Raw genomic sequence first — 27,254 nt, 5'->3', positions numbered from 1 at the left:
GAAATTTCCTTAAACTCTGTTCCTCAGTCTTTTCATCTGTAAAATCGTACCTATCCCTCCGGGATGTTGTAAGGCTTAGGTGAGAAAATGCATGGAAAGAATTAGCACAATGTCCAGCATGCAGAATATCTGACAGTTGTTATTGGCATTGGTATTGTTATCTTCATTATTAAGAACCCTATGAATCATGGTTCTCCCTCATTTATTTATTTATATTTATTTTTTGAGACAGAGTCTCGCTCTGTAGCCCAGGCTGGAGTGCAGTGGCGTGGTCTTGGCTCACTGCAACCTCTGCTTCCCAGGTCCCTGTTCAAGCAATTTTCCTGCCTCAGCCTCCCGAGTAGCTGGTATTACAGGCACGTGCCACCATGCCCAACTAATTTTTGTATTATTAGTAGAGACAGAGTTTCACTATGTTGGCCAAGCTGGTCTGCAACTCCTGACCTTGTGATCTGCTCGCCTTGGCCTCCAAAAGTTCTGGAATTACAGGCGTAAGCCACCGCGCCCAGCCTCTCTCCCATTTATATTTGAGAAACTTGAAGCTCAGCAGAGCGAACAGCATATAGAAGGCACTCAGCAAAACGTCCTTCCTTCTCTTTATCCCGTCCACTTTCTCCAGTGTGATCACAATGCTGTGGGGATACTTTTATGTGCAGAAGAGATCTCTCCCCCAGGTTGATGACTAAAAAGGGTTGCACTCTGGACTAGAAAAGGAGTGTCAGGTTTGTTTGTTTAATACATAAAACTGTAAATAATACCTCAGGTGTCTCCACCCAAGACAGGTGCCTCCATGCTTCTGGGCATCTCAGCCTCCCAAAGTAAGCCCATTTACGAAATGCTGTTTTAATGGCTAGGAAGCATTACACAAACTTTAATAAAAGAGCTCTGAGTAGACAACTGAGGATACAAAGAAAACAACACATTTAATCACCCACTGAGCACACAGCTCCTGGGATGTAGTTGCATGGTTATTCTGATCCTATATAAGTCACTCCTTACTCTCCTGGTTCTCGAGAATCACTCAAAGCCTCCACCCATGAAAGGACTGGCAGGAGTCATGAGGCGCCCAGAAGGGGCACACAGTAGGCGTCACACATCAGAAAATGCAGAAGAGGCTGTTCAGCCCAGATCTTGGACTTGAGTCAGGCATGGGTGACTAGCTCGTAAATCAGGCTTAGCACAGGAAAGCCTTGGAGGGGCTTGTGGTTTCCAGGCACCTGTCTGTATGCATGCCGCATCTATGGGAACATACCTATCTTTGCCAATTCCGCAGTAGCATACATGTGGCTAGAGAGGGTGTAAGCGTGGTGCATTGTCCCCAGGTACCATAGACCCTTGCACTCCTGCTGGCTTGATTGGGAGAAAAAACTTTTTCATTTCATCTGGTTATGATGCAGCTTGGGACTGTACTAGGCAAGGAGGATTCTCTCGGGACTGTACTAGGCAAGGAGGATTCTCTTAACTCTCTTAGCCTCTATGCCTGCCGAAACTCTTGTCTTCTTAGCCGCCATGTGAATTTAAGTGGTTCAGCATGTGGACTCTCGTCCTCTGTCTGGTTCCTATCAAAAAGGATGGGAGAGTGTTATCTTTTCTGGCAGAATTTAAAACAATGTTCCTTATCTTTTTTCTTAAAAATTTTCCTAAAATTTTAATGAGATGAATATCATAATCATACAAAAATAGTTTAAATGACTTTATGCAAAACTAGCATCTATTCTCAAGTTTTCTGGGTAGTGAAAAAATCCAGGGCTTTGGGATCAAAGGACACTGAGTATGAATATTGATTCAGCAAATTATTAACCTCTCAGTGTGTTCATTAGTAAAATAGGCATTCAGAACATGATGTGAGGCTTTTGTGAGAATGACAAATAAATGATGGGAATGGTATGATCCACGTACGTTGTTCAATAAGATGTCCACGTCATCCTCATTGTGGTAGACCTCCTGGCTGATGTTGTTTCTGCTGTTTTTATTAAGAGGGGAGCTCCTTCTATTACAATGATAGCTGTTCTTTGAGGAATTCATAGTCCCAGAAAATTTGCAGTTTAGCACTTCTCTTGAATCAGTAAAATTTCTTAAACATGTGCGGGACTCTGGTGTGAACAGAGCCTGATAGTAGTCTCTGTGCTTGTCATGGAGGAGTTCATAATCTTAAATTAGACAACTAGAAATCATAATCGGTATGTCGACTAAAGAACAAGGCTGAACTCATCCGACAGATTCTTATTTCCAAAGAAACAGTACAGTTCCCCTGGGATTTGGGTGGTTTGGCTGGGCACTCATACTTAAAGTAGAAATGAAACATAGTTCATTTAATAGACTTGGTAGAAATAGAAACTTAGTTTCCCATGACTGCTGTAACAAATTACCACGAACTTTGTGGCTTAAAATGACACAAATTTATCTTTCAGTTCTAGAAGTCAGAAGCCCAAACTGGGTCTCACTGGGCTGAAATTAAGGTGTCTGCAGGTCAGTGTTCCTTCTGGAGGCTCTAGAGGAGAATCCGCTTCCTTGCCTTGTCCATCATCTAGAGGCTGCCTGCATTCCTTGGCTCATGGCTCTTCCCTCCATCTTCAAAGCCAGCATTGGTGCCTTTCCCACTCTCTATCCCTCTGACACTGACTCTCCTGTCTCTTTCATTCTTTCTTTATCATCACTTGTGATTGTCTTGGGATGACTCAGCTAATCCAGGTTAAGATCCTTAGTTCAATCACATCCACAAAGTCTTCGTGTTTGCTAGGCGAGGTAACACACTCACAGGTTCCAGGAATTAGGATGTATGCACTTTTGGGGGCCATTATTCTGCCTCCCCTCCCATGGGGCAGACAAGCTCTCCCACGAGGGACCTTGAGTGGAGTTTTTCAGAAGTAGAGTCATCCACCAAGGCTTCAGTAAGTGGAGGTTTCTGGGAAATTTTATAGGAAAGGATGGAGAAATGTTTTCCATTTTGGCTTATTATTGCAGTTTTTATAAAAGGACATTTCTACTTTAGGTAGGAGATGATCACCATGATGCTAACTGCGTTTCATTGAACATCCTCAATGAGGCACTCATTTTGCACAGCGCCTGACCACATAAACTCACTTTATCTTAGCAGTAACCCAGCAAAGCATTATCTCCATCCTATTCATGGACCTGTAGCTATTATATTGTGCAGTTGAGATTTGAATCTGAGTCTGTCTGGCTTAGAAGTCCAGATTCTTTCCAATAGGGCACACAAGATCCTGGGAAAGGATTATTCACCTTTTCTCTGGACTGGGCTCCTGTTCAGAAAGTCTGTTTCCCAGCCAGATGTGGACAGATGCAAAACCAGGGGCAGGAATGCCTTTTTTGCTTGAGCATCAGCTTTGTGGGGAGGCCTGGGCTGGTAAGAGCTCAGAGACATGGGCTTTCTTCTCACTGCCCTTCAGGATGCAAGCCCATGATGAGGAAAGGATTTCCCCTCCAGCTCAACATCAAAAGGTTCCCGTCAGGGCTCCCAGGGCCAGGATGCTCTTAGCATGGGATATTAACCAAACACACTTCACCCCTGTGTTTGTCAGTGGTGGTTGTGTTTTTGATGCAGCCTCATTCTTTGGACTTAATTAAAACCCAGTTCCCTCTTTTATTCAATTTATGAGGCCTAGCCTGCAGGATTAAGTGATTACAGACAAAAAGCCCCATTTGTGAAACACTCCTAAACTCAAGCTGTTACGCTGCTTACTTGTACTCCATTAAATTAATAAGGAATGAATTGGCTGATCCATTATGAATAAAGCAGTGGGGAGTCTTTGCCCGGTTCATACTTTCCTCTCCCTCCTTGGAGAACATTTGTGTAAAATGATTAGGTTCATATTCATTCAATTGGAATTCTCTAAAAGTGGAATGCATAAATTACTCTAAAGACACAGAGTTTATCTTAAACATTAACTACGAAGGGTGAATTAATAAGACTATTATAAAACCATTAGCATTCAGTGTGTTTACCTACAACTGCAGCATACCTAAACTAAATTCAACCCACAATTGCCATTTGTGTTGGGAGATCAAGCTAGTTTATTTTAGCTCATAGTTCATTTAAACTCATAACACACCCTTGAAGATTCAGTTTTTCTATTAGCTTTTATTTCAGGGTCTCTCTTACTTGAAAACGTAACTTTTATTATTTCCTGATTCAGCCATGCACCTCTATCTGGCAGTTAGAGGTGCCAGATAGAGGTGCCAGATTCCTATCTATTCCAAGATAGGAATCAAGAACTCTAAGGACACATGGTAAGCTCTAGAGCAGTCAATTATTTAAGGACTATGGGGTCACAAGCAATTGGAGAGAGGGAGTATTCAAAGATTTTTGGTTGACCAAATGCCCAGGCTGTTTAGAGAGTGTAATATGGCTTTGTACAAGTTAAATGTCAGTTTGATTCAGGGTATTCTAACCTATGCACTCTTGACACACTTTGGGCTAGATTGTTCTTTGTGGTGGGGGCTATCTCATGCATTATACAATGTTTAGCAGCATCCTTGGTCCTAGTCAACACATACTGGTTGCAATACCTCTCCCTCTCCCCTTCCCCAATTGTGACAACAAACATTTCCAAATATTGTCACGTATCCTGTAGAGATGAGCAGGGGTTGTGACAGGGGGCAAAATAGCCCCTAGTTGAGAACCACTGCCTTAATCCATTCCAAGAAGTGAGGGAGCATTTAATCTCTCTTCAGAACTTGGTTTTCTGTTTGTAAAATGAAGAAAGATGGTCTGTAAAGGATTCTTAAAGCTCTCCAAATATGTGATGACCTAAACCTGCTCAATGACAGTTGCTTTTCTGTCCTTCATCTGGTGGGAATACAATAGCTTAAAAAGATGAATCATTCTGTTCTTTAAACTCAGTCTCCTCTCTTTGCCCCCATCCTCTCCCCTGGTAAGAAATCAGTTTCCTATTGTAGCACTGAGTGGTAAAATAGAAACCATCAGAAGAGGACGTCCATGTGCTTTCACTCTACCTTCCCTCCTGCATCTGCACCCACACACTCTGGCTTCCTCCGGTGAGTGTCTTGGAACCAAGTCTGCCTGATTCTCAATTCCACATTGTTACCCAAATGAACTTAGGCCGGAGATGCCTTGCAACAAGGGTGGGATTGTTGCATCTTCCCTGCTAGAATTTCCAGCACACGTGTGTGTGTGTGTGTGTGTGTGTGTTCTCACAGATGTCCACAACTTGTAAGTGATTCCTGCCTGGTGGTCCCACAGCCATCAGGAGAGAACTCAAATGCCTGAAAAAAATGCCTGAAAATCAAGCTATCTCAACTTTGGAATGGCAAGTTCTTTCACATTTGCAATAACAAAATCCGCAATGCTAATACAGTAACATCTTAAAATTCCAATTCCCATACCCTAGGGGACTTCAGAATCGGGTAGCTATGGTTCCAAGTCCTACTAACAAGAAGAAGGTGGGGTACATGGGTGCGGGTGCAAATAGGAGGTCAATTTAAAGCCTGTGGGAATTCCCTTCTGAAGGCCTCTGTTTTCCTGCTTCTGACTAGATTGGAAATTTAATCGATTACCAGGGAATGCCGTCGTTATTCTGCGTACACAGGTTGAGATGAGGTAATGTGTCAAATGACAGGAATGTAGAGAGGGGTGAGAATAGGTCTAAGCCCTGATTGCCTGAAACCCAAGCCCTTGACTGTCGACGTCAGCATACTGCTTTCTTACTATCTTCTAATTTCTAAAGTCATTGTAACCCATCAAAAACCCACTGTTCATTGTCAAAATGGAGCACTGGTTAATTAAATGAAATTTAAAATAATCCTTATACCTGTAATTTGGAGCTCTTGCACTTTTTTTTCTTTTTACATTCTTTTATTCTTTATTTAATATTATTTTTAATAGCATAGGAACCGCTTTACCATTGGCTGGTTTTTCTCTTTTCTAATTTCTTTCATTCTCCTCTTTAAGTCAACTGCTATCATGCCCTGCACATTATCAGAGTTTTAAGAAGAAGGGGGAAGGAAGCCAGGTAGATGATATCAGCAGCATGGATCATTCACCGCTGCCTAATTGGTAAAATGTAGTAGTTGGCATCATTTGATATAGAATAATGTGTACATGTCAGCTGCGTGTCTGTGCAACAGGGGCTTTGCAATCAGAGAGGACAGGGCCAGACTCAAGTGTAACATCTTTCTAGTTGTGTACACTTAGGCGAGTTACCGAAAATTAGTCTCAGCTTCCTCGTCTGTCTAAAAAATTTATAATCTGTGTCCATCTGTGCCACAGTGAGGATAAAGTGAGACAATATTGTCATTAGAGCATTTACTAAGGTGGCTGCACAACCTTTCAGCATAAAGTCAAGTCAGGGAGAGTGTCTCCTCCTTGAGGCCCCTCAACTCCTTACCCTCAGCCTAGTGGGAAGGATTAACAAATTCTTTCTTGAAAGAACTTACATGTACATATGCAATTGGCAAAAGTCTGACTCTTTGGCCCAATTCCAAGCAAAACTAATCATCAGAAACTTCATGCAGATTTACGATTACTTTTTCTATAACAGGGTTAGGCCCGAGCTGCTGAGACAGAATTAAAGAGGGGCTGCTGCAAGCAGCGAGGGCTCAGGTCTCACAATGGAGCATTTTCCAACACAGCACCTTGTAGGGACACCCTGACTCCAGGTTGGCTGGAAATTAATGTCAAATGTGGAAATAGCCTTCTTCCTCTTCCCTAAGATTGTTGTGATGGGCTCTTACAAGTGAGCTATGGGCTTTCATTTAATGCTAATAAAGAGAGGATCTTTTCCATATAGTATGTTTAATTTGAGACATAATTTAATTTTATGATGGCTGGTTTATCTCAATTAAGTCAAATGTGTGCACAGAGGTGTTTCTCATTGTGGGTGAAGTGGAAACTGCGTTGAGCTCCGAGCCTGCGTTCCAGACCGCGCCTTGCCACATACTCACTGTGTGATGTGTGATGAGCCATCTGCTTTCTCTGCAGGCCTGTCTACCTTTTCTGAAATGCTTGGCGAGGGTCAGAATGGAGGATGTCAACTGCAGGCAGCCTACAGAAATAGTTTGCTGTACACTGGGTAGACACTTGTTAAGAAATGCTAAATGCATTACCAGTATTAAAACACTGGTAGAGTTGACATTAAAAATGTGGGGTTTTGATGTCCTCTCTTAGAAAACTGAGGGATCTGGCAACAAGACATCTGCACTCCAAAATGAGAGCAGCTGGACAGAACTGACAGGCAGTTGCTGAATTTTGCTTGGTCATATACTGGCTTTCAGTTTGCTGCTGTCCCCACCACTCCCACCTGGCCCTCTGTCATTCATTCACATCTTTTCTGGTTCCTGCGTTATAGTTTCTAACCCCTGTATTGCAAACACCCTTCTACAATAACTTAGGATTTTGAGGATCTGTATAATCTGGAATTACCTGTGTGAAAATACTCTTGCTGTTTAAACATTTAAGGGAGGAGAAAATCTATTGTTTCTATGAACAAACTTAAGATGATGCCTTTGATTCCATGTATTCAAGGACTATCTTTTACAAGGCTGCTGTGTGAAGGTTGCTTGCTGGCTTTCACTGGAGAGGGGCAATGATACACTTAATGGTGGACATGAACTTGGTAGAAGAGGAAACAGAAAATAAACAAGAAAAGAGACAAATGGAGACAAATGAGTGTTAATGAATTAAAATCTGAGACAATTCCAAAGTGACAAAAGAACACAGATGTATGAAAAAGAGTCCTTTAGGAGGAGGAAGTTACTGTGGCCTGAGGGTTTTGTTTGTTTTGAGAGGGAGTTTTGCTCTTGTCTCCCAGGCTGGAGTGCAATGGTGCGATCTGGGCTCACTGCAACCTCCACCTCCCAGGTTCCAGTGATTCTCCTGCCTCAGCCTCCCAAGTAGCTGGGATTACAGGCAAGTGCCACCACACCCAGCTAATTTTTGTATTTTTAGTAGAGATGGGGTTTCACCATGTTGGCCAGGGTGGTCTCAAACTCATGACCTCAGGTGATCCACCTGCTTTGCCCTCCCAAAGTGCTGGGATTATAGGCGGGGTTGTTATTTAAGCTGAGAACTGGAGATATGGAAGCCAGGCAAAGGTCAGTGTGACTGGTTATCTGGGGGTGAGAAAAAAAGGCTGCAGAGGGGAAGCTGGCCAGGTGGGCAATGGCTTGATCTGCAGAGATTTGGATGATACTGCTGAGAGTCCAGGTTGATTTTCAAAACTTTGGGGAAAAAAAATAGATGGCACCATTAATAGATGCCTACTTTTATATTCATCAGGGAATCTCTGCTCCGGGAACTCACAGAGACTTAAACTGATATGAGAAAGACCCCTGCCTGCCTCCCTTCTTCCTTTCCAACATTCTGACCTTTCTCCTGTGCCTTCCTGGCCCTTTGCATGGCTCCTTTCCCCATATTGTGAGTGCCCCAGTGGCTTGATGTCACTGAGAACATCATATGCAGATGGAGGGCTCTTTTCTTGGAGAGACTGTGATTCAATCATTCAAGATGATTCAATCATTCAAGAAAAGAAAACTTGCACTTGCTGAAAATGTTCTAGAAGCCAGCTGCTGTGCCATATGAGTAAAAAACTTTTATTAAAATATTTTACAGGTATATATGTATATAAATTGCACAGGTCATAATTCTACAGGTCGAGGAGTTTCATAGACATAACTCTTTGGGAGCAGTGCCCAGGTCAATGTGGCCAATGCCCCAGGTACATCCTCTCACCATCTTCCACCCTCACTCTCACCCCTACCAGGGAAACCACTTACCCCAGTTCTTTTTAGACAGAGTCTTACTCTGTCACCCAGGCTGGATGAACTCAGCTCACTGCAACCTCCACTTCCTGGGTTCAAGTCATTCTCCTGCCTCAGCCTCCTGAGTAGCTAGGATTACAGGCACGTGCCACCATGCCCAGCTAATTTTTGTATTTTTAGAGATGGGATTTCACCATGTTGGCCAGGCTGGTCTCAAACTCCCGACCTCCAGGGATCCACCCATCTCAGCCTCCCAAGGTGCTGGGATTATAGGCGTGAGCCACTGTGTCCAGGCCACTAACCCCAATTCTAACCCCATATATTAGTTTTTGCCTGTGTTTTAATTTTATGTAATTGGAATCATACAGTACATACTGGCTTCTTTTGATGAACATTATATAGGCGAGATCCACTTATATTGTTGCTGGTAGTTGTACTTTGTTCATTGTTTTTGCTCTAAAGTATTCCATCATGTGAATATAGCATAGCGTATCATATTCACTATAGGTAAACATTTGGGTTAGTTCCATCTGGAGTTGTTATGGATAGTGCTGCAATGGACATTCTGTGCATGTCTCTTCATACACACATGTGCATGCACACATGCACACGCATGTGCATTTCTGTTATACACCCGTGCATCACGTTCTGCTTTAACTGGTCTTGCCAAACAGTTTTCTATCCTTATACCTTTTACCTACATTTATCTCATGAGTTCTCTTATCACCCCACTTTTTGTTGAGACAGGATCTTATTTGGTCATCCAGGCTGGACTGCAGTGGTGTGATCATAGCTCACTGCAGCCTCAAACTGCTGGACTCCAGTGATCTTCCAGCCTCAGCCTCCCCCAGTAGCAAGGACTACAGGTATGTACCACCATGCACACCCACCCCCCACCACTAACTTAAAAAAAAACTTGTAGAGATGGGGTCTTGCCACATTGCCCAGCCTGGCCTCAAGCAGTCCTCCAACCCTGGGAATATAGGTGTGAACCACCATATCCTGCCTCATCCACTTTTAACATATGCAAAATAAATAAAGGCACAGAAAGATATAGTCAGTACCTCAAGGTCACAGAGCCAGCTGGCGGCAGAGCCAGAGCACGAACTTGAATTTATCTGGCTCTGTTTCCCATGTTCCCTCCACCAAATAGTGAGCCACAGATGATTCATGAGCTGTGTGGCTGCTGCCTTTCCAAGGCACCACTCAGATGCCACCTTTTCCGTCAACTTTTTCCTGACCCAGCCAGGAAGAGGTAATTGCACATGCTGTCTGCTCCCCAGACACTTTCTGGGTGAGTCAACTTGGGGGAAGTTATGTTTATTTGTCAGTACAATAGGATATGAAACTAGAGACCTCAAGGTTAGGTGTGAAGATTAAATGCACTTACTTACCTACTATAAGTAATTGCGGCATTTACACGGGATCTGATACATAGCATAGGCTCTCAACTGAAGAGATGGATGGGTCGATAAACGGGGCATAGATATTTCCACAGAACAATGATTCAACACATTTGGGGTATATGCATGTGTATATATGTATGCTTGTGCCTGATACATGTACATTTATATCTACAGCTACTCCCATATATTATCTTGTACTTGACGGAGCCCAAATAACCTTTCTCTTTTTAGGGGTCGCACTTTCCCCCTCTGTCACTGAGAGAAGCAAGTAGATTCAAATTCAGCAAACATCTGATGAGCCCCTACTCTTTGCCAGGAACCTTCAGAAGCTGTGTGCCCTTTAACCTGCTTATTATTTCCAAAAAGCACACCTAAGGGATGTTGTACCCAATTTACAGATAGGGAAAATGAGGCTCAGAGAGGTGAGGGAACTTACCCAAAGTCACTAGCTTATGAGAAGCAGAGCTAAGACTCAGTGTTGAGTCACATTCCAAGAGCAGTAGGGTTCGCTTCTTTTCTGTACCATGGTGTTTCCCTATAGGGTTTCTGGGGGCTTTGTGACTCTTTCAGGGCTCTCTATGTCCCTGGCTAAGGAGAGTTCTGCAGAGACCTGGTCTGTGCTAGAGAGAAGTAGTTTGGAGCCAGCTTGCAGTGAGGAAGTAAGACAAAGCTGTGGGGGGGGGGGGTGGGCGCTCTGGAGCACAGGGAAGCAGAGGGGCTGTGAGCAAATGAAGCATCATCCAACCATGTGTGCTGTGTGTGGGTGGCTGCACCAAGAGAGGCCTGGCTCAGTCCCTGTCTCCATTACTTACTGTCGTGGTTGAATAGTGTCCTCCCCAAATTCATGTTTACCTAGAATCCCAGAAGGTAAGCTTATTTGGAAAGAGGGCCTTTGTAGGTATAGTCAGTTAAGAATCTCAGCTAAGAATCTCAAGATGAAATTATCCCACATGAAGGTGGGCCCAAATTCTATGGCTAGCATCCTTAAAAGAAGACGAGAAGATACAGGGACGCAGAGAGAAGCCACGTGAGGAGGGAGGAGCAGATAGTGTGATGCACCCGCAAGCCAAGGGAACGCAGAGGAGTGCCAGCAGCCATGGGAGCTGAGGGACAATTTCTTCTTTAGGGTCCCAGAAGGAACCAACGCTGCCCACACCTTAATTTGAGACTTCTGGCCTCTGAGAAATGAGAAAGAGTAAGTTTCTATTGCTTTAAGCCACCTGGTTTGTGGTGATTTGTTACGGCAGGCACAAGAAACTAACACACTTGCTGACTATGTCCTCTGGGAGAAACCACTAAGCTCTCTGAGCCTGGGTTTCAACACATGGAAAACAGGCCTAATGAATGGGAAAGACCTTTAGGGATCCTGAAGATGATACATAAAGCATGCAAAGAACCTACATATATTGGGTGGTTATTACTTTTATGATCCCACTGTCCCTCCTGAGAGGACCCTCTCTGGAACCTGTGAACACCTAGCCCTGTCAGTCCAGCTTTCAAAGGCAAAGGCAATGCACATCAGCCTAAGTTATGTGTTTCTGGCATTTCAAGGTGGCTTCTAGCCTCAGCACACGCCGTTGCTTTTAGTTGCAAGCACGTACTGTCAAAGTCTCATATCCCCCTTAGAACCATAAACGCTGTAATAGCAGTAACGGGCAGCCTCGATCATGGCTAAACGTGATTATGTTCCACATAAAATTATAAAAGCTCATTTGAGCCAGGGCTCCCTGTGGGCCCTTTGCCTGCACTTTTATTGAAAAGCCCACATTCCTGACTCTGTGAGCCCTGATGTAAGAGCCCAGGGAGGCCACATCGCATGGACCACTGTAAAGTTCCAGAGCAGCCCGAGGAGCTGGGCTCTACTGGAAATCTCTGCCTCTCCTGTGGTCCGTGATCCAGAGCCCCACACTTGATTCCCTGGTAACTCCTATGCTTGGAGCTCCTCATATATGCTAGCCATGCCTCTTGCTTTGCTCCCTGAGAGACTGGAAGGCCATGGAATCAGGGAGCTGCTCTGTTTCCTCCCCTGCTACATCCTCAAGGCTCAGCTCAGTGTTAGGTGCAGGAATGGACCGACCTCAGGGGACATGGATCTCTTTGCCTTCCCTACCCTAGGCGTGGTCTCTCAATCCTGCTGCATTCTCCCCTGCCCACTCTGAGTCTTGCCTTTTAGCCCCACACTATAACTCAAGATCCAGTCACAATTAAACCTCTCTCTCCACCCTTCCGTGGTCTGTGCCATTCACCTCTTGGTTTTCACTCATGCCTGTCCCATTGCTGGGAACACAGTCCTGGTCTCCTGTGCTAATACTTGCATGTTCCATAGGTGTCAGCACAGATATCACTTTTATTACTAGATGCTTTCTGGTGCCTAATTTAGGCAGGGTTCTCTCTCCTATGGCCCAACTGTGCCTCCCGAATCACCCTGTTGACTTCTCTAGACTTTAAGCACCATGATGTCCCAGACAAGGCCTTCTTCCTTCTGTGCCCAGTGCTGGCAGAATCTCTGACTCATGGTAGTCCTTGATAAGTATTGCGTGGGGATGAACTGACAAACTGCAGAGAGAAGAACAGGTCTCCATAGAGGCAGACACAAAGGGGAAGGAAGGAGACGAGGGAGACAGAATGCTCTGTCAATATGATGATAAATACAGTAAAATGTGATTCTGCAAGCATTGTCTCATTTAATCCTTGCAACAACCACATGAGAAAGCTAATATTCTCTCCCTCTGTTTTCCTTTTTTTTTTCTTCCTTCCCTCCCCTTCCCCTCTCCTTTCCAGGTCTCTCTCTCTGTCGCCCAGCCTGGAGTGCAGTGGCACCATCTGAGCTCACTACAACCTCCGCCTCCCGGGTTCAAGCGATTCTCCTGCCTCAGCCTCCTGAGTAGCTGGGATTACAGGCATGCGCCACCACACCCAGCTAATTTTCGTATTTTTAGTAGAGATGAGGTTTCACCATGTTGGCCAGGCTGCTCTTGAACTGCTGACCTCAAGTGATCCACCAGCATTGGCCTCTCAAAGTACTAGGATTACAGTGCTAGGAGCCACCATGCCCGGCCGCCTCTCTTTTCTTTTACACATGAAGAAAAAGTGGTCAGAGAAGTTAACTTGGTCAGTGCCAAAAACACTGGAAGTGAGTAGGACCAAGCTTTTCATCTAGATTTGTTAGACTCTAAATCCAAATTCACAACAAGCTCAGAATATGAGAAACCTAAGGAACAAAATTCTAGGAATCATTTAAAATTCTAGGAATCATTTCTAGAAACTGTGACTATTGAAAAAGCACAGACCTAGGGAATCAAATTATTTTCCCTGCCACCAGCACATGGGTAGGCCTGCGACAAATTCCATGCTCTGGACCCCAGATTCCTCAGTGAGAATAGAAGGGGCTAGAGACATCAGGACATTGGATTTGGTGACTTTAATACCCACTCAGCTCCAAAGCATTCTTGAATGATGCATGATTTATGAATATATATATTGAAATTTACTGATGGGTGAACAGCTCTCAACATGAGATTTTTGTTGTATGCCTTAAAAAAGATTATACAGAAATATGTGTGTGTGTGTATGTTTCGATGTCTATGAACCCATGATCTGAAAAATGGCCACTGTGGCTTGTGGAAACCTATTAATGTCTGCTATTCCACCCAATATCCTCAGAAAAAAATAAACAACTTTTTGAAAGTGCTGCCGTGGGGTCAGACCAAATACTGTGGCCACTTCCAAGGGGTTTGCCTTGATTTGCCTGGATTCCTGTTCATGTGACATCTGTCTTCTAATTCAAGGATATGATCAATTCAATGTGTGAGTTATCAATCAGGACTGGCAACAGTGATGCTGAACAAGCCTGGTGGAAGGAAAGAGAAGGCAGGCCAGAGCCCAGACAGACACATTCACAAACCTTACAAAGAGGACAGGCTAATTAGGGGCTGTAGTTCTACCTCTCTTTATAGTTGGTATAAGAGGAGTGGTAATCGTAGTGTCCAAAAATATATGAGCTACATAGTTGCTTAGTAAGCTGTGCGTATGTGGTTTCTTCTGCAAGGTGCTTTCTTTCTGATAAAGAGATTACATTGTTTGTTCATTTATTGAACATATTTACACTGACACACACACACAATGTTCCAGATACCGTACTTGGCAATGGTAGTTAGACCTTGCTCTTGCAAAATTTATAATGAAGTTGGGAAGTGGGGTTTGATCCCTCAAAGTGTCCAAATCCTAATCCCCAGAACTTGTATTTTCTTACATGACAAAAAGAAATTTTCAGATATGAAGAACTTTGAGATGAGGAGTTTAACCTGGATTATGCAGGTGGATACAATGTTATCACAAGGGTCTTTGACAAAAGAGGTGGGCAGAAGGGTCAGGAGGCTTTGGCTATGGGGAAGGGGCTGCAAGCCAAATAAGGCAGGTGGCCTCCTGAAGCTGGGAAATGTAAGCAAACAGATTCTCCCTTAGAGCCTCCAGAAGAAACACAGTCCTATGGGTCCATTTCAGACTCTTCACTTCCAGAACTGTAGGAAAATAAACTTGTGTTATTTTAAGCCACTAAGTTTGTGATACCTTGTTATGTAGCAATCAGAAACAAATAGAGGCAGAATGGCTTTAATCAGAAAACTAAAAGACTAAATACATAATTTCACAACGTGGCCCTGGAGTGATAGGAAGGAGAAGAGGATGGTATGAGCAGGTCCAGGAGAGATGATGAAAATCAATGGTTGGAGAAGGCTTCCCTGAAGGAGAAGGATACTGATGTGTGAGCTGAGGCACATGCAGGAGAAAATTCCACAGAGAGTATATTCTGAGTGACGGCCCCAAGCAGGAAAGGAACATGGCATGGTTTTGAAAGTAGAGGGAGGGCAGAGGGCTTGGTCCACAGGGCTGAGGTGGAGATGGTGCATACTCATCCTAGAACATGTCCATGGGATATTAATCACAGCCTTTGCAAGCTGGCGTAGAGACTTGGGTTCTTAACCAAAGAGAAATGGGAATATTTTGAATCGTGTTGCACTGTAGTGAGACTTTGTCAGATTTATACTTTGGAACTATGTGTCCAGTTTAGTAGCCATTTGCTATGTGTGGCTCTGTCCCTTTAAATGGCTAAAAACGTGCTAATTTAAAATGTTATGGTTCTCAGTAAACTATCGCAAGAACAAAAAACCAAACACCGCATATTCTCACTCATAGGTGGGAATTGAACAATGGGATCACATGGACACAGGAAGGGGAATATCACACTCTGGGGACTGTGGTGGGGAGGGGGGAGGGGGGAGGGATAGCATTGGGAGATATACCTAATGCTAGATGACGAGTTAGTGGGTGCAGCGCACCAGCATGGCACATGTATACATATGTAACTAACCTGCACAATGTGCACATGTACCCTAAAACTTAAAGTATAATTAAAAAAAAAAAGTTAGCTATTCAGTCCCACTAGCTGCATTTCAAACACTCAATAAGCACACATGGCTCATGGCTGCCACACAGGATAGTAGGGTCTAGAAAACTCCTTGCACTGCAGAAAGTGGAGTAGACGGTGCTGCTTCAGAAGAAACACCTGACCGCAGGGTGGAGAGTGGACCAGAGAGAGGTAAGAATGGATGTGGGACAGCATCTGGGAAGGAGCTTCCCAATATTCCAGGTGGGTTGATACTGGTTCAACCAAAGATGGTGGTAGTGGGTATGAACATCAGTGGACAGATTTGAAATCAGTTTAGCAGGTGGCCATGGATTTTGTTTTCAGATATTGGCAAGTTGCTGCCCTGCTTTGGTCCTTCATTAGATTAGAAGTGTTATCTAAAAGGAGCTGTTCAAGTTCTCAGAGCCTCAATTTTTTCAACTGTGAATGGAAATAATCTGTATTTCAAAAACAATATGGTGATATAAAATCCCTGGAATAATGGGTGTTGAATAAAGGGCACATCTCATATCTTTTACACATTTCTAACTTAAAGTGGTCTCCTGGATGCTGTTAAGAGGGAGGTGACCCAGGTGGGAACCAGTCCCCACACCCCAGTGGTGGGTGCAAGGGAGCTTGAAAATGCATTTGGATAGCTATTTCCTTTTTTTTTTTTTGAGACAGAGTCTCGCTTTGTTGCCCAGGCTGGAGTGCAGTGGAGCAATCTCAGCTCATTTCAAGCTCTGCCTTCCGGGTTCACGCCATTCTCCTGCCTCAGCCTCCAGAGTAGCTGGGACTACAGGCACCCGCTACCAAGCCCAGCTGATTTATTTTTTATTTTTTATTTTTTGTATTTTTAGTAGAGACGGGGTTTCACTGTGTTAGCCAGGATGGTCTCAATCTCCTAACCTTGTGATCTGCCTGCCTCAGCCTCCCAAAGTGCTGGGATTACAGGCGTGAGTCATCGCGCCTGGCCTTGCATAGTAAGTCACTGTGGAATAATAAACAGCTGCTGACCAGGTGGGCCCTTGCTTTCCAAAGCAGACATTGATCAGAGTGTCTCTCACTCAGTTGGACAAGCCCTTGACTTTGGTGTGAAGGTCCTGGGGAAAAGTGCAGAGGGAAGGAGCCATATGCAGAAAATGAGCAATTCTCTTCCCAACATGACAGCAGGGCGCCCAAATGGAGTTATTTTGTAGTCAGACTGCCACGTAGGACCACACTAGGAGAGCGAGCTTGGGGGAGGCAAGGAGGAGAACGTGCCATCCGTGTAGAGAAGATAATTGAATCCATGGGAGGCCGACTGGGGCTCATTTCACAGGGAGCCGCACAAAAGTGCATGGCTCATTCCAAGACAATGCAGGCCTTCAAAGAGACCTGCTAAGGGGAGCGCATTACTATATTAAGGGCACAACATACCCTAAGTGAGACACACTGTTATGCCTCTTCTTCCCAGCCACAGCCTGGAAATAGCCATAAAAGAAATGAAGTATATTTGCCTTGTTAACACAGTTTGTATTACATATTCATAAACCATTTTGTGAAACTGCAAGGGAAAGATTCAATTGTCTTGGAAGCTGATAATGGCCAAACAGCCACACAGAAAGCAGGAAGCATGTTATGGAATTAGCTGCACAATGAATGAAACGCAACGCCTATAATAAACCCATTCAGATATAAATTATGGCAGGGTAGATGCAATGTTTGTTAAGCAATAAAGCTTGCCACCCTACACAGCAAACTGAATGAGATTTATCATAAAATATGGTGGAGAATGTGCTAAGAATCTGGCTTCTCAAACTGGGCTTAATCAAAACAATCTAGAGAGCAGTTTTCCAGGAACAGGAAACCAAAAGAAAACGATAACACTGGGTCCTAAGGGCATTTTGACATTGTGACCCTAAATACCCTTGCTTGCAAGAAATTCCACAGAGGACATTTATAGTTTTGAAAAAGTTTTGTTTTGATTTTTCCTTGGAGAATTACCAAAAAGTCTTGAGCTCTGGAAATACAAAATTTGACCAATAATTGGCTTCCTGGTGAGATAGGGAAGTAATTCAAGGACAGGGAACTTGTCCAAGTGACACTGGGCTCTTGGTTTCCCTTGGAAATGGTTGAGGTTGTTGATTCCCAGTGAGGCAACTGGGTCTCAGAATGCACTGTGAGATATATGACTGGGTCCCAGAAGGATGTGTGGCTTATTTTCTCAGAAGACCTCCTTGAATCTTCCGCACACACTGCTAAATGAATAGAAGGGTACTTTGTGTATTACCTTCTAAAGCTGGGAGCTTGAGTTTATCTCAGACTCCACTTTCTGGGAAAAATAAAATGGAACCAAATAAAACAAAACAAGAATTAACCCAGCATGATGTAGGCTTTCTGGTATTGTTACTTGAAAAGAACTGCAAATATTTTATGGCTTTACAAGTTGAAGTCAATGTTTTTAGTGTATTGAGAACAATGAAAAATACCTTAGGAATGTATTATAGTCCCAGAGTTGGATTAAGAGTGTTCGGAAGCCAAAAGGAATTTTCTGCCTGCTAATAACATTACCCTGCAATCTAATGAAATAATCTCCCTAAAGCCAGGTTTATGGAATAAGCTGATTTCCCATTTGTGGTTAAAAATAAGACAAACAAATGTCCTCTTTGGTCAACTTGCCACTCAGTCCATATACTGTAAAACTATGCTTTGGAAATAGCAAAATTGTATGACTTAATGGGTCAATTATGACATTTTAGAGATACAGATTATTACTGGCCTGCAGTGAAGTAACCAGAGAATTTAAATTGGCAAAAAGCTCCAACACATGGAGTTGTTACTGGCAAATTCAGCTATGTCATCTTCACTGTATTCATAGATGGTGTGTGTGTATACATACCCACACATGTGTACATGCATATGCATATACAAGAATCCACTAGAAAAACTAGGCATTAACAAAAGATTGGAAAATAGAAATACATAAGATTCTACATGTTTATATGTTTTAGAGATGAGATCTCACTATGTTGCCCAGGCTGGGGTGCAGTGACTATTCACAGGCATGATCGATGCGTACTACAGCCTCAAACTCTGCTCCTCAAGTGATCCTCCCACCTCAGCCTCCCAATTAGCTCTTGCCACAGCATCCAGCTCAAGATGCTATAACATTAACAGCAAAAAAATCTCTACTTCCCTCTCCTCAATGAAACTCATTCTCCATACTCCTTTTCCTAGTTAAGATGAAAAAATTGCCAAGTATTTGGAAAGGTAATCATAGTAACAGAGTGCTGAAAGAAAACAAAGACAAAAGTGTCCCTCAATATCCTGTCTGGGAGCATAGCACCAACTGCCTGCCTTTATATGGCTGTTTATTTCTTCCTTGCTATCATCTCATTTACTTCTTATGAATATTTCTGCAGAGCAGGAATCACTGTAGCCATTTTACATATTAGGGCATAGAGGAAACTCATGTATCATTAAGAGGGAAACAAAGAAACAGCAAAAACCAAAACGCCTTCAGCTGCAAGAAACAGACACCTGAACTTAAAGTGATAAAGCACATGGGGGTTTACTTGTCCTATATAACAAACAAGTCTAGTGGTAAGCCTTCCAGAACTTTCTGAACACACGATGCCAATAAATAACTACACCCTTTTTCTCTTTCCGCACCACCATCCTGTAGACTTTTCAGGACGAAAAAGGATGAAGGACAAGAGGACGAATAGCCACACTGCAGAGATCATCCCTTTATGTCACCAAAACCAAAGCCTCCCCAGAAGCCCATCCTGCAGACTTCCACATTCGTTTCGTTGATCAGAGGTTGCTGCTTGGCCAACTGTAACTGAGGAGTGGCCACAAAGAAGGAACTTAGGAAGGGGTCAGCTCAGCCAACCTATAGCACCTAACACGTTCAGAAATCTTTAAATATTTTCACAAGTTTGTATCTTTTAAAAGAAGAACAGGGACTTGCAGACTTAGCTTTCAAAGCTGGTGTTCTTTTCATTATGCCTAGCTATCTGCATTGTTATATCAACATTTCTTTCTTTTGGCTCAAAATTATACCTATCAGTTATATCTTTGTTAAAGCAAAGAAGTTCAGAAACGAATATTATGCATGAATTAAATGTAAGTGTGAATTTGCCAAATTGGTACTTTATACATAATAGAAATCTCACTGAACTTGATGAGAAATGGACAGATGCACCCACTGAAGATTTCCAAGTCCTGGTTTATGGATCTGAATTAGTTTAATCAATTTGGATAATTTAGAGTAATTTCTGAGCCATTTGGTTTTTATGGAGAGACTAGGTGAGGCAGCTGTTAAGCCTGCTTTTTAGAGCCTTCTAAGCACAAGGGGCTCTACTTCCAGTTGAAAACCCTAATGTGCATTATATTTCTCTCTGAAATGAGCATTATATAATCCTCACACTAATGTGCATTATAGATTGGTTAACCAGGATAATAGTGATTGTGTAACTAGTATTACCACCCATTTTCCCTCACCTGGAAAAGGATCAGAGTTTGAACGGAGAGTTTCAGAGTCCAAGGGAAAAAATACAATTTCCCTTTAAAAATGTCCTTGATATCAACTCACCTGCATCTAGACTATGGGCACAGCCAATTTAGTGTGAACACCACTCAACGTAGTTGATTCAATGTGGCCATATTCCACAGTACAGCCTCTTCCATCTGTATGCAACATTTAGGTAAGAGTAAAGGAGAAAAATAGCTGGAAAAAAACCATACTATAGGCTACACTTGCCTCTAAGTCAACATTTACCTCTAAGACAATCTTCAGGGAAATGGAGGAAGCAAATTTTGGGTCCCATACTTAGATCACCAACACTTCATCCAAAGCTCGGGGCCTCTGTTTAATAGAATTTGGTTGAGGTAGAAACTCTCTCAAAGTTTTAGTTATCTATTATATTTCTGTGCAATAAACCACCCTAGAATTTAGTGACTTAAGACAACACCCATGCATTGGCCTGCAGTTCTGCAATTTCAGCAAGGTTGGGTGGAGGCGGGTTGTCTCTATTCCAGGTGATGTTGTTGTGATGTGACTCATTTGTCTGAGTGCTCTGCTGTGGGGAATGTCTGGGGATGGCTGGTTTTCTCTCTCTCTCCACATGGTCTCCCACTCAGGTGTCTAGTCTGAGCTTCTTTACAAGACAGCTAGATCCCCAGAGAATGACTGTAGAACCTTCCAGGACTCTAAAGAACTATATTTCAGAATTCACACGTCGCTCTGCCACATCGCACTGCTCACAGCAAGCACAGGCCCACCTAGATTTCAGAGATGGGGAAACGTACTCCAACTCTATGCAAACTGTGCCATGCTCTCACAGAGATGGCAGGGATGGTTGGTGGCCATCTGTGCAGACAACTTCTACACCCAGCATTATCTCTGAAGACCATCAATTACCTCAAAGAGTCATCTTGCTTTCCCAGGAACCTATGCATCCACCACATGGAGCAGTAGTGCCGAGGAGAGAGTTTCAGAGATTCTACATCTCACTCTCCCACTTTATTACTGTCATATCTTGGTCAAGATGCTTAATGTCTTTAGGCTTCAGTGTTAGCATCAGTCGAATAGAGACAGCATCAGTGCCCTTCTCAAAGGCTATGCGTTACGGAGTTAATCCATATTAAACCACTGAGGGTAGTGCCTCCATAGAATTGGGGCTCAATAACCTCGAGTCATACTGCCCGCATCTCCACCCTGAAATCTTCCAAGGGTGAGACTGATGTCTTCATCTTTGTACCCTGGGGAAAAGACTAGATTATTGCAGGTACTGAGCAAGCACACAATAAATGAATGAATGATGAACCAAGATATCTTGATCTTTAATTATGAAATTATTTAATGAAGGCAGAGATTTATTTATAAAAATATCAAAATGGTGCAGCATATGTTTTATGTGCCATTGGCATGAGCACTTACCCATTCATTCATTCAGCAAATATTTATTGATCACTTATTATGAGCTTGGCAGTCTATTTGGTTCTGGAGATAACAAGTAAATAAGCTATGCATAGTCCCCGTTCTTATGGTCCTTGTATTCTAGTGAGGGGAGGAAAAAAAGTAAAGTGAAGCACAGAAGATAATGTTTGACGGTAAAATATGTGTTATGAAGGAAATAGTTACATGATAAAGTGCCTGGTGGAACCAGGAGTGGGATGGAGTGCAGCTTGGGTTGGCAAATCAGCTCCTGAAAAGTTGGAATTTCAGCAGAGATCTAAAGAAGAGAAAATGTCAATCACTGACAGCTCTGTGGATAGAGTGTTCCAGAAAGAGAGAGGAGCAAGAACAATGGCTTGTGGTGGAAATGAATGTAGTGGGTTCGAAAAATATGAAGAAGCCCTGAGTGCCTGGATCGTGATGAACAAAAGACAGGGGAGATAGGCAGGGGCTAAACGGTGTGGCCCCTTTAACTGAAATTTTACTCTGAGTGCAATGGAATACAGCGGAAGGGATTTAAACACAACAGTTGAAAATAGCTTCCCTTGTTTGGATTTCATCCTTGGATTGTTTTATTGCTGACAGATGGACCTCCAACACAGCTGTCGTGCCACATCCATGGACGTTGGGAAATCCTGTTCTTTGGAGGTATGTGTGAGTGAGAGGATGTAGTGATGGTGATGGTGAAGGTTGTTGGAGAGGATCCTTTTCTATCAACGTTGGAAATGTATTGATCTCCCAGAGCAAAATCCAGATTGTCCAGATTCGTTCTGCACCAAGAATGAAATGATGATATATCATTACAACAACAGCCACTTATTTCACTCTGACTCTGTGCCAGGCATTTTTAGAGCTTTATAAACATTGTTGTGGTTGATTTTCATAGAATCCCAAGACATCGGTGCTATTGGTATCTTCCTTTTACAGATGAGCACACTGAGACTCTGCAAGGTGATGTGCCAGCCCAAGGCTCACCAACAGGGGGGATTTGAATTGAATCCCTGGACCTTATCTCTCCAGGACATTTCAAAATTCTTCTCATCTGCACCTCCTCCCAAGAAACCTCCCCAGACACCTCCCCAGACAGCACAGATAGAAAGGGAAAGAAACTCGGTGCTAAGTTACAAGATGTTCTCTAGAACTTGCGGAAATCATAGGGTGGGAGAACTGTGCTGGTTTTCCAACAATGATCCTAATGAGCAATTTAGCGATGAGCGGTGCACATGTGTTGGGGGCTGAAGCACAGTCTGCCTTCGGCACACATTTGTATCATTGTTTGGTGTCTGTATACAACTTGAGATTTCCAAAATGCTACCCGAGGAAGTGGATGAATGGCATTCCTCCAATTTTATAGATTCGGGGCTGAGGCAAGCTAAATGTTGGCCTCAAGTCACACAGAAAGATGATGGAAACTTCAGAGGCCCAAATGGAGAAGTCATATCCCATGCCATCCATCCAAATGTCAAGTGACTTGACTTTCACCTGCGGTCAGTATTTCCAGGATAGGTTTGCTGGGTCATGCTTCATCAATCACTTCTTTCATTTATTCAACAAACATTAAATGCCTCCTAGGTCTCAGACACTCTGTTACATGAGGGAGCACAGGGATGCATCAGACAAGGTCCCAGCCATTGAAAAGCTGTCTAGCTGTCTACTGTTTCATTTTTTTTTTCTTTTCTTTTTTTGAGGTGGAGTCTCGCTCTGTTGCCAGGCTGGAGTGCAGTGGCGCGATCTCAGCTCACTGCAACCTCTGCCTCCCAGGTTCAAGTGATTCTCCTGCCTTAGCCTCCTAAGTTGCTGGGACTACAGGTGTGTGCCACCATGCCCAGCTAATTGTTGTATTTTTAGTAGAGATGGGGTTTCACCATGTTGGCCAGGATGGTCTCTATCTCTTGACCTCGTGATCTGCCCGCTTCAATCTCCCAAGCTTGAGTCACTGTGCCCAGCCTAATTTTTTTTTAAATTTTTAATAGAGACAGGGTTTCATTATGTTGGCCAGGCTGTTCTCGAACTCTTGACTTCAGTTGATCCACCCACCTCAGCCTCCCAAAGTGCTGAGATTACAGGGTTGAGCCACCACGCCTGGCCAAGCTGTCTACTGTTTCTACTTGGACCTCTGCCCTCTTTCAATTTCAGTGTGTCCCAACCCAATCCAGTGGTGGTTAAAGATGTGGTTTCTGACATAAGACTGCCGGGGTTCAAACCCTGGCTCAGTGTGACCTTGTACTAGTGCTTTAAGTTTTCTGCCCTCCAGTTGCTGCATCTATAAAGCTGTGAGATTAATAGTACATAATAGTACATAAATAAAAGAATTGTCATGCAAATAAAATGATATGATGCAGTGTTTCTGTAGTTCTTTGAGGATAAGGATCACCCAGATCCCTTGTTAAAAATGCAGCTTCCTGGGACACTCCCTTGGAAATTCTGATGCCGTGGCTTTGGGGTCCACGACCTTGTGATTTGTTTTTGTTTTTGCTTTTTTGAAACCAATATTCCAGATGATAGTTTTCACCAGGATAATCTGGAAAACACTAATACAATGCATGGAAAGCAATGATTCTCAACCTTGGCTGCACATTGAAGTTTTAAAGATACAGAAGCGCTTTAAAGATACAGAAGCCTGAGTTACACTAAAAAACTTCTGTTTCAATAGGTCGGGATACAGATTTGGAAGTTTAAGTTCTCCCCAGGTATTTGTAATGTGTAGCCAAGTTTGAGAACACCTGATAGAACACATTTAGCACAGTGTCTGGCACAAGCAATGTGCAATAAATACATCATCATTATTATCATCTTTATTGTTCCACAAGCAGATAAGAAACATACAATTAGGAAGAAAAGAGGGTCAACACATATGTAAGAATAATGACAAAGGGATCCTAAAATTCTATGGCATTTAGATTCTCTCGTGGTCTCCTAACCTTAAACACTTTTGTGTTTTCCCTTCTTGGTTAAAGCTCTATCAGGGGCAAGATCCAAATTTTTTGTTTTCATTTTTATATATTCTCTCAAAGATTCACCCAATGCCTTATAATGTAATAGTAAAGGTACTACATAATGATTACGATGTAGATTAAATAAAATAAATGCATTTGTAGAGAGATAGCAAGAACAAAATACTACAAGAATGATGAGGAGAAAGATAATTTCAGAGTTGACACTTGAAGAATGGTTTGAATTTTGTTGAGTGGAATGAGGCTATTTTGGCAGGAGAAATGGCTTGAGAAAATTTGGAGAAGATTCTGTTAAGTATGCACAAAGAAAAAGGGACAATCAAATTTGATGGGAGTGTTGGACATATGAAATATCACAAGAAGATCTGAGCTAAAAGGGTAGGTGGAAGAGGCACAGGGAAACTGAGGCACAGAGCAGCTGTGTCACTTGCTCAAGGCATGCCATGGTTGGTCTGGAATTTGAAGCATGGCTCAGGCAACTCCCACAACCCACAACCTGAAGCTGCTACACCCTACTGTTTCCTTTAGTCTTGAAATATAGGGGGTTATTGAAACATTCCTAAGCAGAAGCATGAGAGCCTCAGACTGACTTTGCAGCATAATCTTCAGGGCAACTGTGAGGAGGAAAGACTACAGAGACCTAGAGATCAAGAGACTGGTTTCTGCCGAGGCCTTTCCTTCTTACACAGTGTGAGTAACATACATGCTTACCACAGACAAAACCAGTGCTGAGGTCAGTATGCAAAGTACATAAACACATCATGCCTTTTAGTTTCCTAGATGGAGGTGGGCCACAGATTTGCATCTTAGTGGTTTGGCAGCTTACACAAAGAAGGGCATAAAGAAAAACAGAATTGTCATTCAAGGGATATCCAGCCCTCACTGTTACTGACACCAGAAAGCAAATCCCTGCTGAGGTTCTGAAAGTGAGGGCCCCTTGCAAAATGCTGAAAGTTGCTCTCCAGGTTGAAAACAGCAGAGTCCGTAGTACAGCTTCCTGAATGGCCACTAACAAAGGAGGTCTTGCCCATGTGGAAGGCTCGATTTTAATGCTGAAGGATCTGCTTTCACGTTCTGGACACTCAAACTTAATATTTGTAAAGCATTTTCCTTTATATATTACTATACATAAACATATAATAACTTTTATAAATTTTTTATAAAACCATACTTTTGCTTCCCAAAAGGAACGGTTGCCTTTATAAAGTTGGCTAAATGATCAGTTTCTACTATATTCCATTTTATTTCCAGTTTTGGAAATCTAAGGCTGGGCTTTTCAATATGTATATTGTAATTTCTTGCTGTCGTATCTTAAGCATGTATAATGAAATGTCAATAGCTACTGTGGCATATTAATAGGAATCTTCCTAATGATATATCAAACAGGATAGTAGCAGCTCAGCCTTGCTCCCTTGATGGTTTTAAGTGGCTTTATGCATTCTTTTTACCTTGTTTGTATAGAATCTTAGGTCCTCATGTTTAAAGCTGCCTAAAGTTCATCTAGCCACGATCCTTTTTTCTTCCTTTTCCACCACTTCCCAGTCATAAGATGTTGCAAATTCAGCTTAAACAATGTCACCACCATCCTTGTTGTAGGATGGTGATATCAGGGAGACAAAGGGGGATGGAAAACCAATAATTGGACAGTAATTAAGCACCTGCTCTGTGTCGGGCACTTTACACTTTACCTATTTGAATGAGACAACACACTAAATGATATGTAGTAGTCTCCCAGATTAACAAGGAGGGTGAAGTTTATAGAAGCCAAACAGCATCTATTAATGTTTACACAGTTAATAAGTGTCAAAGAAAAAATTCCATTTCAATTCTGACTTCAGTGCCTAGGTTCTGTCCATGGAAATAAATATACATTCCCAAGGATAAACCTGAAAACACAGGTGCAGCAGGTTTCAACTCCAGGTAAAGTGATGTAGGCACATTCCATCCTGTCTCTTCTATTGAATGAAGCTATTAAAGCTCAATATAATGCTTAGAGAAGCTGTTTGAAGGCTCTGAAGTTAAACAGTAGCATAGTAGATTGGGAAACAGACCAAAATTCTAAGTACCACTGATCCTGTGGTGAGTTTACTATCTTCTTTCTTCCTCTATCCTACAGCCTGGACTCAAGGCAGCTCAAAACACAAAAGTGGGCATCCATGAATGCAGAAAGAACCCACAACCATCTAGCTCTGCCTTAAGCAAAGGAAAGGGGACTTCCAATGCTCAAAAACAGTGGGAGAAATACCTCACTTTGGAAAATTTTTGCTCTCTTGAGCCCCAGCACCCAGCTGATCATTACATGCTGGTGAGAGTGCAGCATCAGTGATGGTGATGGGAATGCACAAGCTACTAAAACTCTGGTGGAGATGAACCTTCCTTTCTCATTGGTTCTGAGGATGTGGCAAGTCCTCGTTGCTTTTTCCCTCCCCTGTCTTCCTGCCAGTTGTTTGTGGATGTAGGTACAGTTGTAGGAAACCTACAGCAGAGCAATGAAATTAAAGCCCCAGCTGTGTGGTGGGGAACCAAAAAAAATGAGCCTCAGAATGGCAGGAAGTACCAGGAAGGGAGGAACTTAAGAAAATACAGAAAACCCCTTATGTTATATATGAACTTCTGGGCTGACTGTTCCACTAAGCATGTCTGTTTCTAATCACAAAGAGCATACCAAAGACTTGAAGAATTGAACAAAGGGAGGGGTGGAGCCAAGATGGCCAAATATGAACAGCTTTAGTCTACAGCTCCCAGTGTGAGTGACGCAGAAGATGGGTGATTTCTGCATTTCCAACTGAGGTACTGGGTTCGTTTCA

General features: G+C 42.9%; 1 long non-coding RNA gene across 1 annotated transcript; it reads left to right on the top strand.

The window, feature by feature from the left end:
- The first annotated feature begins 9,486 nt into the window (after window positions 1–9,486).
- LOC134808825 (uncharacterized) lies at window positions 9,487–13,015 on the top strand. Its single transcript, XR_010152643.1, has 3 exons — window positions 9,487–9,605; window positions 11,272–11,340; window positions 12,927–13,015. It is a non-coding gene; the product is annotated as an uncharacterized LOC134808825 (long non-coding RNA).
- The last annotated feature ends 14,239 nt before the right edge of the window (window positions 13,016–27,254 follow it).

The sequence above is a fragment of the Pan troglodytes genome, chromosome 18, assembly GCF_028858775.2.
Source record: "Pan troglodytes isolate AG18354 chromosome 18, NHGRI_mPanTro3-v2.0_pri, whole genome shotgun sequence".
Taxonomy (NCBI): Eukaryota; Metazoa; Chordata; class Mammalia; order Primates; family Hominidae; genus Pan; species Pan troglodytes.
This window is presented reverse-complemented; position numbering and strand designations above follow the sequence as displayed.